General features: G+C 35.2%; 1 protein-coding gene across 5 annotated transcripts in view; it reads left to right on the forward strand.

The window, feature by feature from the left end:
• CDH18 (cadherin 18) overlaps positions 1-11,871 on the forward strand; it is a 986,019-nt gene that overhangs the window by 638,131 nt on the left and 336,017 nt on the right. Inside the window, exons 1-2 of one of the 5 annotated variants that reach the window (XM_032337721.1) lie at positions 5,854-5,918; positions 6,409-6,510. The exons of the other annotated variants lie outside the window; for them this stretch is intronic. The gene's annotated coding sequence lies outside the window, so the exon portion shown is untranslated. Of the gene's footprint in view, positions 1-5,853; positions 5,919-6,408; positions 6,511-11,871 lie in introns of those variants that run through there. 5 annotated transcript variants of the gene reach the window in all.

An 11,871-nucleotide genomic window follows, 5' to 3' on the forward strand; every position in this document is an offset into this window, starting at 1 on the left:
AGTGGTGGTGGGATTTGCAACTGGGGGACACATGGAGGGAATGGTGCTCCTGTTTGAAGGACAAGTTGACAGTTTTTAAGGGCCTTTCAGAAGACGTAGAGCGTGCAAAGCCCTTGAACATGCACTGTGTGTTCATACTACTGTCACTATTGAGCATGTGGAGTAGAGTTTCATGAAGCTATGGCCTATGATAAAATGTCTTCTTAGCCATGTTATTTAGGTGTAGTTTATGAAAATGGACAAATTTCCTATAATTTTCTGCTACAGGAGTTGGCTATATTGGTAAGAGCATGATTGTAACAATAAAGGGTGAATTTGAACCAGAATAGAAATATAACGCTCTATAAACATCTGACCATTTGAACATAGTTTTTTAAACACAAACTTATAAAAACACTACACATGTCTTTTTTTCTGTTTAGGACATTTTATCCAATTTTATCATTAATTGACATTCATATAATACTTAGCATTAAAAATTGTTATGGCTCCTTAGCAATTTTTATTTTCTAAGGAAAACTGTTAACAGTTGGTTTGACTAATGTTAAAATAAAACTTCAGTGTGTGTAATATATATACACACATGTATATATACATATTATTTATATATGTATGTATATATGTTTATATATATGTATATGTATATACACATACTATTTATATATGTATGTATATGTATATATGTATATATGTGTATGTGTATATATGTATGTATGTGTGCACTGTGTGTGTGTGTGTGTGTGTGTGTGTGTATATATAGCATAAAAATTTTAACACTTGGGGTATCTAGGTGGCTCAGTTGGTTAAATGTGTACCTTTGGTTCAGGTCATGATCCCAGGGTCTTGGGATCCAGCCCCATGTCTGGGTCCTGGGAACAAGCCCCAAGTCAGGTTCCTTGCTCAGTGGGGAGCCTGCTTCTCTGTCTCCCTCTGCCTGCCACTCCCTGCCACTCATGCTCTCTCTCTGTCAAATAAATAAAATCTTTAAAAAAATTTTAACAATTTTCTTACAAATAAGAACCATGATGCTCCATATTAGATTTTAATTAAGCCTAGAAGATTCCATATAAACTAAGGAAACTAAAATACCCCAAAAGAGGAAGAATTATATTCCTACTTGTTATAGGAAAGGTGAGCCACTTTACTGTAGAAATGATTAAAGAGGAGCCTGGATGGCTCAATCCGTTGAGTGTCCAACTCTTGATTTCATCTTAGGTCATGATCTCAGAGTCATGAGATCAGTCAAGCCCCATGTCAGCCTCCATGCTCAGCGGGAAGTCTGCTTCTCTTTTTCTTTCTCCCTCTGCCTGTACCCCAGATAGCTCACTCGCCCTCTCTCTCTTAAAAAAAAAAAAAAATACTACAGAAAAGCTAAATTCTTTCAACTTTTGGAGCTTTATTATTACTCATCACTGAGTATCTTTTTGGGTATACTTCAATTCAAAACATTTATTGTAGTTACTTTCTAAAATGCATGTTTTAAAAACATTTTCAAATCTTGTAGAGGAATTTTATTTTCTAAATTATATATAATGTACGTCATACAGATAGAAAACCTAACTTTAAAATAGAAAACCATAGCTCTAAAAGATATACAAGAATTAAGTATTCATTATGAAGACATTACGTAACAATTCTGTATTTTAATAATGTTTAGCTTTAATTTATTCTAAGAAATATAAAATTCAAATTATAATTAAAACATTTTCCTATATCCAGCTCAGAAGAAATGATCCAATAAAACTTGGCAGTGATGCATGGAACATAGTTCATGTAAAGAGTAGCCACTCTTAATTTAACAGACATTCTTTAATTTTTATTTTCTCAACAGTGTCACTGGCCTTCGAGTCATTCAGGTATTCTTGACTGTAACCATAACTCTGATGAATTCTTAGAGACTCGGGAAGTTATGACACCCATTTGGCTTATGGGGAAATTGGGCGACGGTCACCTCACTACTCAGTGGGTCACTCAAAACTCAGAGAAGCCAAACCCCATTTTATTTGTTCATTTAACTGAGTCTTGACTGTGAGCCCCAGACTAGGCTAATCAGCTTAGAGCATAAAGATTAAAGTTAAGTTCTGGCTGGAGGTTACAGTTGGGTTTGGAAGACAAGTAAATGCCCAAGTCACGTGTTCTTGTCCGGATTTCCCTGTAATGAACCATCAGTGAGAGCAAAGCATATAAATGTATTTCATGTAAGTTTTACATGACATAGGAACTATCTCAGGAAATAAAAACTGATAAAAAGCATTTAAGCCAGACTCTTCTTTAGTGAATTGGATGAAGAGTAGTAAACTGTGAAAAATGTCCCAAGGCAAATGGGCTTGGGCTAGTTAGTTAACTGGGTAGAAGGACATGACTAGAAAGGTAAGAGTTAGTTTAGCAAGCCTTTATTTTTTTCTTTTAACAGATTTGTCTTGGCTTCAACTTCTCATCCTTGGTGACAAGAATGTTTGGTTCCTTCTGCTCTAGAGAGGACTTCTTTCACATTGGGATATTATCTTTTGCCTTTGGGAAGATCAGAGTGCCCTTTTGCATCTGTTCCATTTCAAGTAACCTTAACTTAAAATATCCTACATGTTCCATGACAACAGAGGGACCAGGGGGTGGCAGAGTGGATGGGCTCTGGAGACTCACTTGGGAGACTGGTGACTCACTGATCATTAAAACAGAAAAAAATGGGCTTTTCTTTTAGACGAAACAGCTTGCTCAAAGGCACGAAGACTTAGCAAGAGCCCAGCATAGACAGGAGTCAGTGTGGAAAATATGAGTAGGTGTTTTCTGAGCAGACACTGACGATGACAGGGAAAGTGGGAAGGTGCCACAGATTGATAAGTCATGAATCTCATCTGAAAGTGTTTTGATTCTCTCCTGGAGGTGATGCTGAGACATGGGGGCACTTTCAAGCAAGGAGTTGAAATTCTATACAGTGAGAGGACAGACTTCAAAGGCAGAGGGGTTGAAGGGAACTTTGCACATCACACCTTTCATTTGCATTTCATAGTCCTGTGTGCTAGGAATGGCACAGATACAGCATGAGATGTAGTTTCTTACTTCAGAGGAAAAAGAGAAAAACAGGATTTTAATATTTGTGATAAAGGTTGCATTAAAAAAAAAAAAAAACTGTCACCAAAAATAAGTCTTCTGTAAGTTAGGGTAGAGTGTCCTCTGTCTTCTTACCCTCACACCCCCCCCTCCCCCGTTTTCTTTCCCTTTTTTTCTTTCCTCTGTACTTTATTTCCCATGCACCCTCACCCCTGAAATCCAAAGACTGGAAAACATACACTTTCAGTTTTATGGTTCTTAAATTAGGGTTAAATTCAGCTCTGAGTAACAAACATAAAAGAGCTGAAATATTTTCTCTATTAACTGAGCTCAGAGGAAGGCAGCTCAGGGATTTCATGGAGGTAGAACCCTACAGTGTTCTCTGGGATAAAGTTGCTTGCATTCTCCATCTCCACGCGTGATGCTCATTGTCATGGTGCCAAAGGGAGCTTTAACCATCACATTCAGGATTCAAGTGTCAAGATGAAGGGGAAAGAATAGATAAAACACCAATCAACGTCTTCTAGGGAAATTTCCTGGGATCTTGCAAGATAATACTCTGCTTATATGCCATAGGTTAGAACTTAGTGATGAGGCCATATCCAGCCACAACAGAGGCTAGGAAAAATAGTGTCTGTTCTGGGTAAGTGAGGCACAGGGACATAATGCCTGGCAAGATGTATGGAGGGCTCAGTGTTGGAAACCAGATAGTGAGTTAGACCACCAGGAGTCTCTACAGTAGTGCTTTTGATATTTTAAATCAAACTGAATAACCATTTTAGAAATTTATTTCATGAAAATCTATCAACTTAGATGATATGTGTATGCATACTGTGTGTGTGTGTGTGTTGTATACAACAGGAATATACACTAAACATAAAAATAGTGTGATATATGGAAATACTTTTAGAAGACAAAGAAATTCAGAATATCTATTTGTTACTCAGACATGTACGGATAAGGTCAGAAACATTGTTTTTGGTACTACCATTTTCTTCTATTTTTGTTTTCTAATTTTTTGAGCAGTGTTAGCTAGACTTTAGGAAGACTAGAGTCAGCCCCATGAAAATTTGGAGTAATTTTATATTAGCTACTGCAGCCAAGTAGAGCAATATTGTGATTATCATCTTATATTCTCATATATCTTCAGGACATTGTCTTTCCTACTATGTGTTTAAGTTCAGGAATACATAAAATATTAAAATAAAACTCCATATAAATATGTTTACATTATTCTAACAGTAACAGAATTTGTCTCGAGACAGAAAAAATAGTGACACCATGAATGATAGTCTCTAATTTATTTCCTTTTATTTATTTATTCTTAGTCAACACAGTAGCAATGTCCGTGCGTGTATTTTGATCTATAAATAATAGAATAGCATTGAAAATTCACGAATGCCTATTGGCTCAATATTTGAATAGCTTCCTTAATTGCCTCTGTGTAAAGAGGAACTTAGTGAAAAAGCAGGATTTTATTGATAAAATATGATTTTCTTATCCAATATTTGTGTCTTTGATTGTGATAGTCTTTGAAGTGAAGCAAAGTATAATGTTAACCAAAATCAAAGCATGCTTTTAAAAAGTTTTTCTGTAAAACATTTTTAAGATTAAATATTTGAACATGAAATTTGGTATCTTCACACTACTCTTGCAGCACACATTCTGAATTAATTTGTCTATTCGTCATTTAGCTTTCATTCAACAAACATTAACTTATTGGCTTCATTATAAGAAGTACTTCACAGGATACAGAAAATACACAGTGTGAGACTAAACACAAAACAAAACAAACAAAATAATAAAACCGAAAAAACCTTACACAAAGGGAAAATTAGATAACATCTATGTAAATGATTAGAATGCTGGTGTGCCATAATGAACCAGGATTGGCTAATGCTGTGGTAATTTAGAGGATCAAATGATTCCACTGAGGTTTGGTATCCAGGCTCGCAAGTGAATGGTTTGAGATTTTACCCTACTATCAAGCTAACAAGTTAGGCTGCTGTAGTTTTGGAGATGGGGTCAGAACCTATGAGACTCAGAAGCAGAGAAGAGTGACCTTCTTACCCATATTATAGTAAGTGGCATGAATTCTCCTTGCCCCTGACTTCTTACCTCCCGTTGGGGAACGTGAAGCAGTCATACACACACTACGGGTCATGGCTAAGGAACCCTAAGCTTTGGAATCTTCAGTGTTACATTGGGTCTGCAAACAGACCTCTTTAATCCTTGTCCTCAAAGAGGACAGCATAATCCAGTCAGAAAATAAATCCGCTTTCTACCCCAAAGGGAAGTTCTACCTTTCTTCCATGGCTGTTTGCTCTACAGGTATCCATGGAAAAATAGCATCAAACAAAGCTGTCAATGCCACTCATTCAGAAGATGTATAGAAACACAAGAGACCCCAAGAGATTTTTTTTCTCCAAAACAGAGAGGTCTTTGTGGGGAAACATTTGTTAGACTAGGCCTCAGAGGATAGGTATTACTAAATGGAATTTGGAAGTAAGGCTCTTAAGGCTAAGAAAGAGGAATGAGCCATGCGGAGGGAGTAAGGCCTGTATGTACACACATAATGTATTCATAACCACCTACATGAAACTTAATATCTGTTTCACTTACAATATTAATATTTTTTAAAGACCTTATTTGAGAGAGAGAGAGGGAGAGAGAGCACAAGTAGGGAGAGGAACAGAGGGATAATCGGACTCCCTACTAAGCAGGCTTGATCCCAGGACCCTGAGATTATGACCTGAGCTGGAGCCCAGGACCCTGAGATATGACCTGAGCCGAAGTTAGATGCTTAACTGACTGAGCCACCCAAGTGCCCCACAATATTATCTCTAAGAGAAAAACACAATATGAAAAAGGTAATGCTTCCTGATTTATGTTATTTTTACATTATATTTTAGAGAGAGACATACTTTGAGGTGATTTTAAATATATATGTACATATATATTTATGTGTGTACCTCCTTTAAGCAAATACAATTTGTCAGCCCAAACTTTGGGGCTATAAGAACGTCCTGAAAAGGTCAGATTGTGATTGAAAATATTGATTTGGCGATCAACCTAGTGATGAAACAAATTTAGGCAAAGCCCTCCACAGTCTCTGTGGTTTAGGAGTGTATGCATTTGGACTGTAAGAGGGGTTCCAGTTGACACAGATTGAGAAGAGTAAAATTGCTAAACAGATAAATTACCAGTTGAAAGAGAAAAACAACTGTTTTCTCACAGTAAAAAGAGTGAAGGACAAGATGGTAAAACAAAACTCAGAAGTCAATATCATTAGAAATTGAACAAGAACTAGATTTAGAAAAAGAGAATGATACCAATATTCTTGATCATTTAATCCAAAAGTGATGGAAACCACAGCTCCAGCATCAGACATGTGCTTGCGAATGCATCTTGCCAGCAATGGGAGTTATGCTTGTAACCACAAGATTTTAGAACATCCTGAAGGTAATGCAAACACACGCACATGGCTATATAGATAAGTATTAAATAGTTATTTATTAAACTTAAAATGGCTCTCGTTCAGTATTTGTAACTTTCATCTGTATAAGTATGCCAGAATTCAACATAAAATGAATTCCCTTATATTTAAATCTGCCTGACAGTATGACGGCTTTAAATAATTCATCATGGAAAAGTTAAGTTGCTTTAGCTTCAAGATGACACAAAGAACAGCTTTCTCATCTGGTGAATATACAGGTTTGACAGTTGGGAAGCCCCGCTTAGGTGTATTGAACATCATGTTCCCAGTGACTCAGACTTCTCCACACAGGATGTTTTTCATATATCTCACACTGAAAGTAATTCCAAATAATATGGACTTTCCATTATGCTTTATCTTCCTGACATTTTATGTTTAAGCTAGGCTTCCTCTGTGCAAAGTCAGATAAATTTCTACTAAGTAACGTATAATTCTAGAGTTTAGAACTTGGTGGCAATTATAGGATTTTTTGAATATGTGGAATTTCACATGTCACCTATGGAGTCTACAGAGGTTTTTGTTTTGTTTTTTTTTTTTTTTTTTACCAAGACTTTTTTTTCAAAATAATAAAGCAGGCAGCACTTTCTTTAAAAGAAAGAAAGAAAGAAAAAAAAAAATAAAAGACATTCCCTAGACCTCTGTAGAGTTCAAAGTTTAAAAGTTAAGAACCAATTGGTAAAAAAAAAAAAAAAAATCAATCCAGTGAAATGCACATGTTATGAGCAGTAACGTTTCAGACAGATGTGAGAATCCATTTCTCTAAGAAGATAAGAATATTGTTTCCTCGGAGCCCTCAGAAGGAATGCCTGCACTGAATATCTAAACGCTTATTTAATCTTGGGTCGTGGGAGTAACTCAGTGTAAGGAAAATAATTTATAAATAATACTCAGTTATTAAATCATAAATTCAAATAATCAGGTTGCTGCACATGCTCAAAGATAATTCATGAGAATCTTTATTCATAAATGAAAAATGTGAAGCTCAGAGAAAAAAATCGCTTATAAAAATGTGATAGTGTTCTGCAAGAAGAACATTTGAGGTCCTTTGACTCATAGTACAGTGTTACTAATGCTACTATGGCTGAAGGAGGGAGTAGCTGGAAGCAATGTTTCACCACTGAAACAATATAGCTAGAATGACTCTTAGTTCATGCAACTGCCACTAGATTTGCCCACAAGGCTGCTGGAATCAGGTCTACTATATCTTGACCTTGAGAACCTCACCACCATTGTGAAAAATTTCTCAATGGTCTCCATTCACCCATCATTTGTTTCAGGGTGCTGGAAAATATAATTAACATCCATATGTCATTGGTATATATTCTAACTAAAAGGCTGTAAGAAGAAAGTGTCAGATCCCTAAGAGTTCAGAGGTGAAAGGGCTCTGAGAGTTCATATAGTGGATTGTTCCATGAAAGTAGGGAAGGTATTTGAGTGCTGCTTAATCAGAAAATGGCAGATGTCTGCAACATGTTTCTACTGGGTTAGTCTCAATATTTTATTTTATTTTATTTTATTTTATTTTATTTTATTTTATTTTATTTTAAAGATTTTATTTATTTATTAGACAGACAGAGATCACAAGTAGGCAGAGAGGCAGGCAGAGAGAGAGAGGAGGAAGCAGGCTCCCTGCTGAGCAGAGAGCCTGATGTGGGGCTCGATCCCAGGACCCTGAGATCATGACCTGAGCTGAAGGCAGAGGCTTTAACCCACTGAGCCACCCAGGCGCCCCTCAATATTTTATTGTAATTTGTATTTTAATTCTTTATAATATGCAAGGATCAATTTCTTAAAATAGAGCATATTTTTATATTTGGAGTTCTCTCTCCTCATCGTAAATGAATTTACTTACATAAGTACAGTAGTAATATTTACATTTGTTCTTTCATTCCACAGAGCCTTATTTATCATTTTATAATTATCATAGTAGAGATTCTAAAGATAAATTTGCAGATTAAAATGCATTTATATATTTTTGGAATGCCAGACAAGATCAGTATTATAAAGAACACACTCATCGTATATATCTGTAATGCACTACAAGAACTACTTTCTTCACCTTCACTCATGAATTATGCTTTGTTAAACAACTTAGCATAAAGGGCAAAGATGTTAATTTCATTTAAAAATCACACCAAATGGTGTGAAAGTATTAAGATAGCACCTTTTATATATTCATCAACTTGACTTCTAAGAAGAACAACTAAAGTTTCTTTTTTGAAATCTATGACTTGAAAATTGTCTCTTGATACATAAAAAATATATAAAATTATCCAAATAATTTATTAGACTAAAAAATATTAAAGTCAATTATTTAAGCCACAAATTTTGGTAGATGAGAAAATTGAGATTCAAAGAAATTAGATGATTCACATGTTTGTACTGCAAGTGCATTGTTGGGGGGAAAAAAAGGAAAGAAAACTTGCTTTTTTTCTGACTTTCCAGTGCTGTCATCATTGAAGCTACAATGGTATTTTTTAAAAATATGTTAGATTGACTTCTTTAATTTAGTCATATGCATTTAAGTTTCTTCCATGTCTTTTCATGATTTGATAGCTCATTCCTTTGTGAGGCTGAATAATATTCCATTGTCTGGCATTCCACAGTTTATCCAGTCACCTACTGAAGGAATTTCTGGTCACTTTTGGCAATTATGAACAAAGATGCTATTAGTATTTGCATGCAGGTTTTTGTGTGGACATAAGTTTTCAGCTCTTTTGGGTAAATAACAAGAAGCACAATTGCTGGTTGTATGATAAGAGTATGTTTAGTTTTATAAGAAACTGCCAAATTGACTTTTATAGTATCACTATTTTCCGTTCCACCACTCATAAATGAGAATTCCTGTTGCTTTTCATCCTCATAAGTATTTGGTATTGTCTGTGTTTCAGACTTTTACCATTTCTAATAGGTGTGTAGTGGTATCTTATCACTATTTTAATTTGCATTTCCCTGATGGTATATATGATTATCTTTTCATATGCTTATTTGCTATCTGTTTATCTTCTATGGAGAGATGTCTGTTAAGGTCTTTGGCCAATTAATAAAAAAGTAAAAATAAATTAAAAATAGATTTTTGGGTCAACTTTAATTTCAGCCAGTGAAATATTAATCTTTTGCTTCCGTAAAAAATTGCAAACTTCAAGTTGTATTTACCAGATAATTAAAATTAAATCCTAGTTCTAGCCCAATACGATTCTTGCACAACTGGTAAAAAAGTATAACCATTAACCCTAATTGTAGGGAGAGATACTGATAGAGAAAACTACCATATTCTAAGTCTCATTTGAGATATATTTTTTTAAGATTTTATTTATTTATTTGACAGAGAGAGATACAGCGAGAGGGGAACACAAGCAGGGGAAGCAGGAGAGGGAGAAGCAGGCTTCCCGCTGAGCAGGGAGCCTGATGTGGGGCTCAATCCCAGGACCTGGGGATCATGACCTGAGCCGAAAGCAGACACTTTAACAACAGAACCACCCAGGCCCCTCCATCTGAGATTTTTTTTTAATTCCTGACTCTATATAAATATTTATCTCAGTGTGAAAGAATTATCCTGTGGTTACTTATGTATATTCCGTTTGTTAAATCCTTTTATCATCATGTCATTCACCTTGTAATTCATTCAGATCTACATTTCAGTTTGTGTTGGTGTACAGGGGTGAATTTCGTGAAATGAGAAAGTGATTCATCTAATATTTTTACTAGCTAGAACAGCTATAATCTTGAATACATTTTTTTTTTCTAAATAAGTATTAAAAGCCACATAGAGGGGTGCCTGGTTGTCTCAGTCAGTTTAAGCATCTACTTTCTGCTCAGATCATGATCTTAGTTAGGGTCCTGGGGTCGAGCCCCTCATCAGACTCCCTGCTCAGAGGGGAGCCTCTTCTCCCTCTCTCTCTGCCTCCACTCCCTAATTTGTGCTCTGTCTTTCTCTCTGTAAAATAAATAAAATCTTTAAAAAATAAAGAAATCACACATACAAAAATACAGCAAAATTTGCTACACAGTTTCATGTTTTTATAAGCTAATAATTTTAGGGTCAACCTTTTTTTTCTCTTCTCCTGTTTCTTCTCTTCCAGAAATGTTTCTAAAGCTTTGCTTTATTGTCAATTATACTAAAATCTAAGTCCAATTCCTCACTATTTCTTATTTAAAAATCAGAGCATCTCCTCCTGCTCTTTTTGCCACCATTCTTTAGTTCCTTTTACTTTTCTTTACATAGATGTTACAATTACTTGAATGTCATCCCCAATCTTGAAATCTGTTTTGCCTGTATGTGAAGACCACACCTCACAGGCCTCTCAAAGTCCAATCAAGTTATAATTCAGCCTATTGATGCTCTCTCACTCATATTAGCTGTGCCAATCCGATCCCCATATACGGAGTTATTTTAAATTGCATACATTTCTTTTCAGTCATCTTTTCTGCTGTGTTTTATTTTCTTCTATTGTATGTACTAAGAAATTCAAGTACCTGCTTCCTTGATCTGTGACAATTTTTCAATGCTAATGAATTTTGAGTATTTTGTTGATGCACAGTGAGTCACATGTAGTATGTAATCCAAGCGTAGCATGTGTTGTGAATTTGTATCACATTTAACAAAAAACAAAACAAAACAAAACAAAATAAACACAAAAGCAAACAAAATTTATAGTTACTATGGAGTGCCTAATAGATCACATATTGGCAGAGATCATATTACACATGTTCAAATACTCATGGTCAGTTTTTGAGCATATGTTTATGCATTCCCTAGAGCTACATTTCTGTTATTTCAAAAGATTTTATATACACACGTATATAAATACACAATATGCATATATATGTATATATGAACAAATATCCAAATACATAAATTGTTTTGAAATACAAATATAAGGGCGCCTGGGTGGCTCAGTGGGTTAAAGCCTCTGCCTATGGCTCAGGTCATGATCCCAGGGTCCTGGGATCGAGCCCCGCATCGGGCTCTCTGCTCAGCAGGGAGCCTGCTTCCTCCTCTCTCTCTGCCTGCCTCTCTGCCTACTTGTGATCTCTGTCAAATAAATAAATGAAATCTTTAAAAAAATACAAATATATACATATATAGATATAAATAGTAACATATATATTTATATAAATTTGTTTTTAAATATTGAAAACAGCACAGATAAGGAGGTCCTTATAAAAATGTTTGCAGTATGTAGGCTTATGAATGATTATGTGTATACATGTTTTCATGTATTTCCAAAAGAATTTGTATAGATTCTTATCAGCCTCATACTATAAAATATTATAATTTGCATTCCGAGTGAATACTTAAAGTGACCATGTTTTTTAATATATAT

The sequence above is a fragment of the Mustela erminea genome, chromosome 3 (genome assembly GCF_009829155.1).
Source record: "Mustela erminea isolate mMusErm1 chromosome 3, mMusErm1.Pri, whole genome shotgun sequence".
Classification (NCBI taxonomy): domain Eukaryota; kingdom Metazoa; phylum Chordata; class Mammalia; order Carnivora; family Mustelidae; genus Mustela; species Mustela erminea.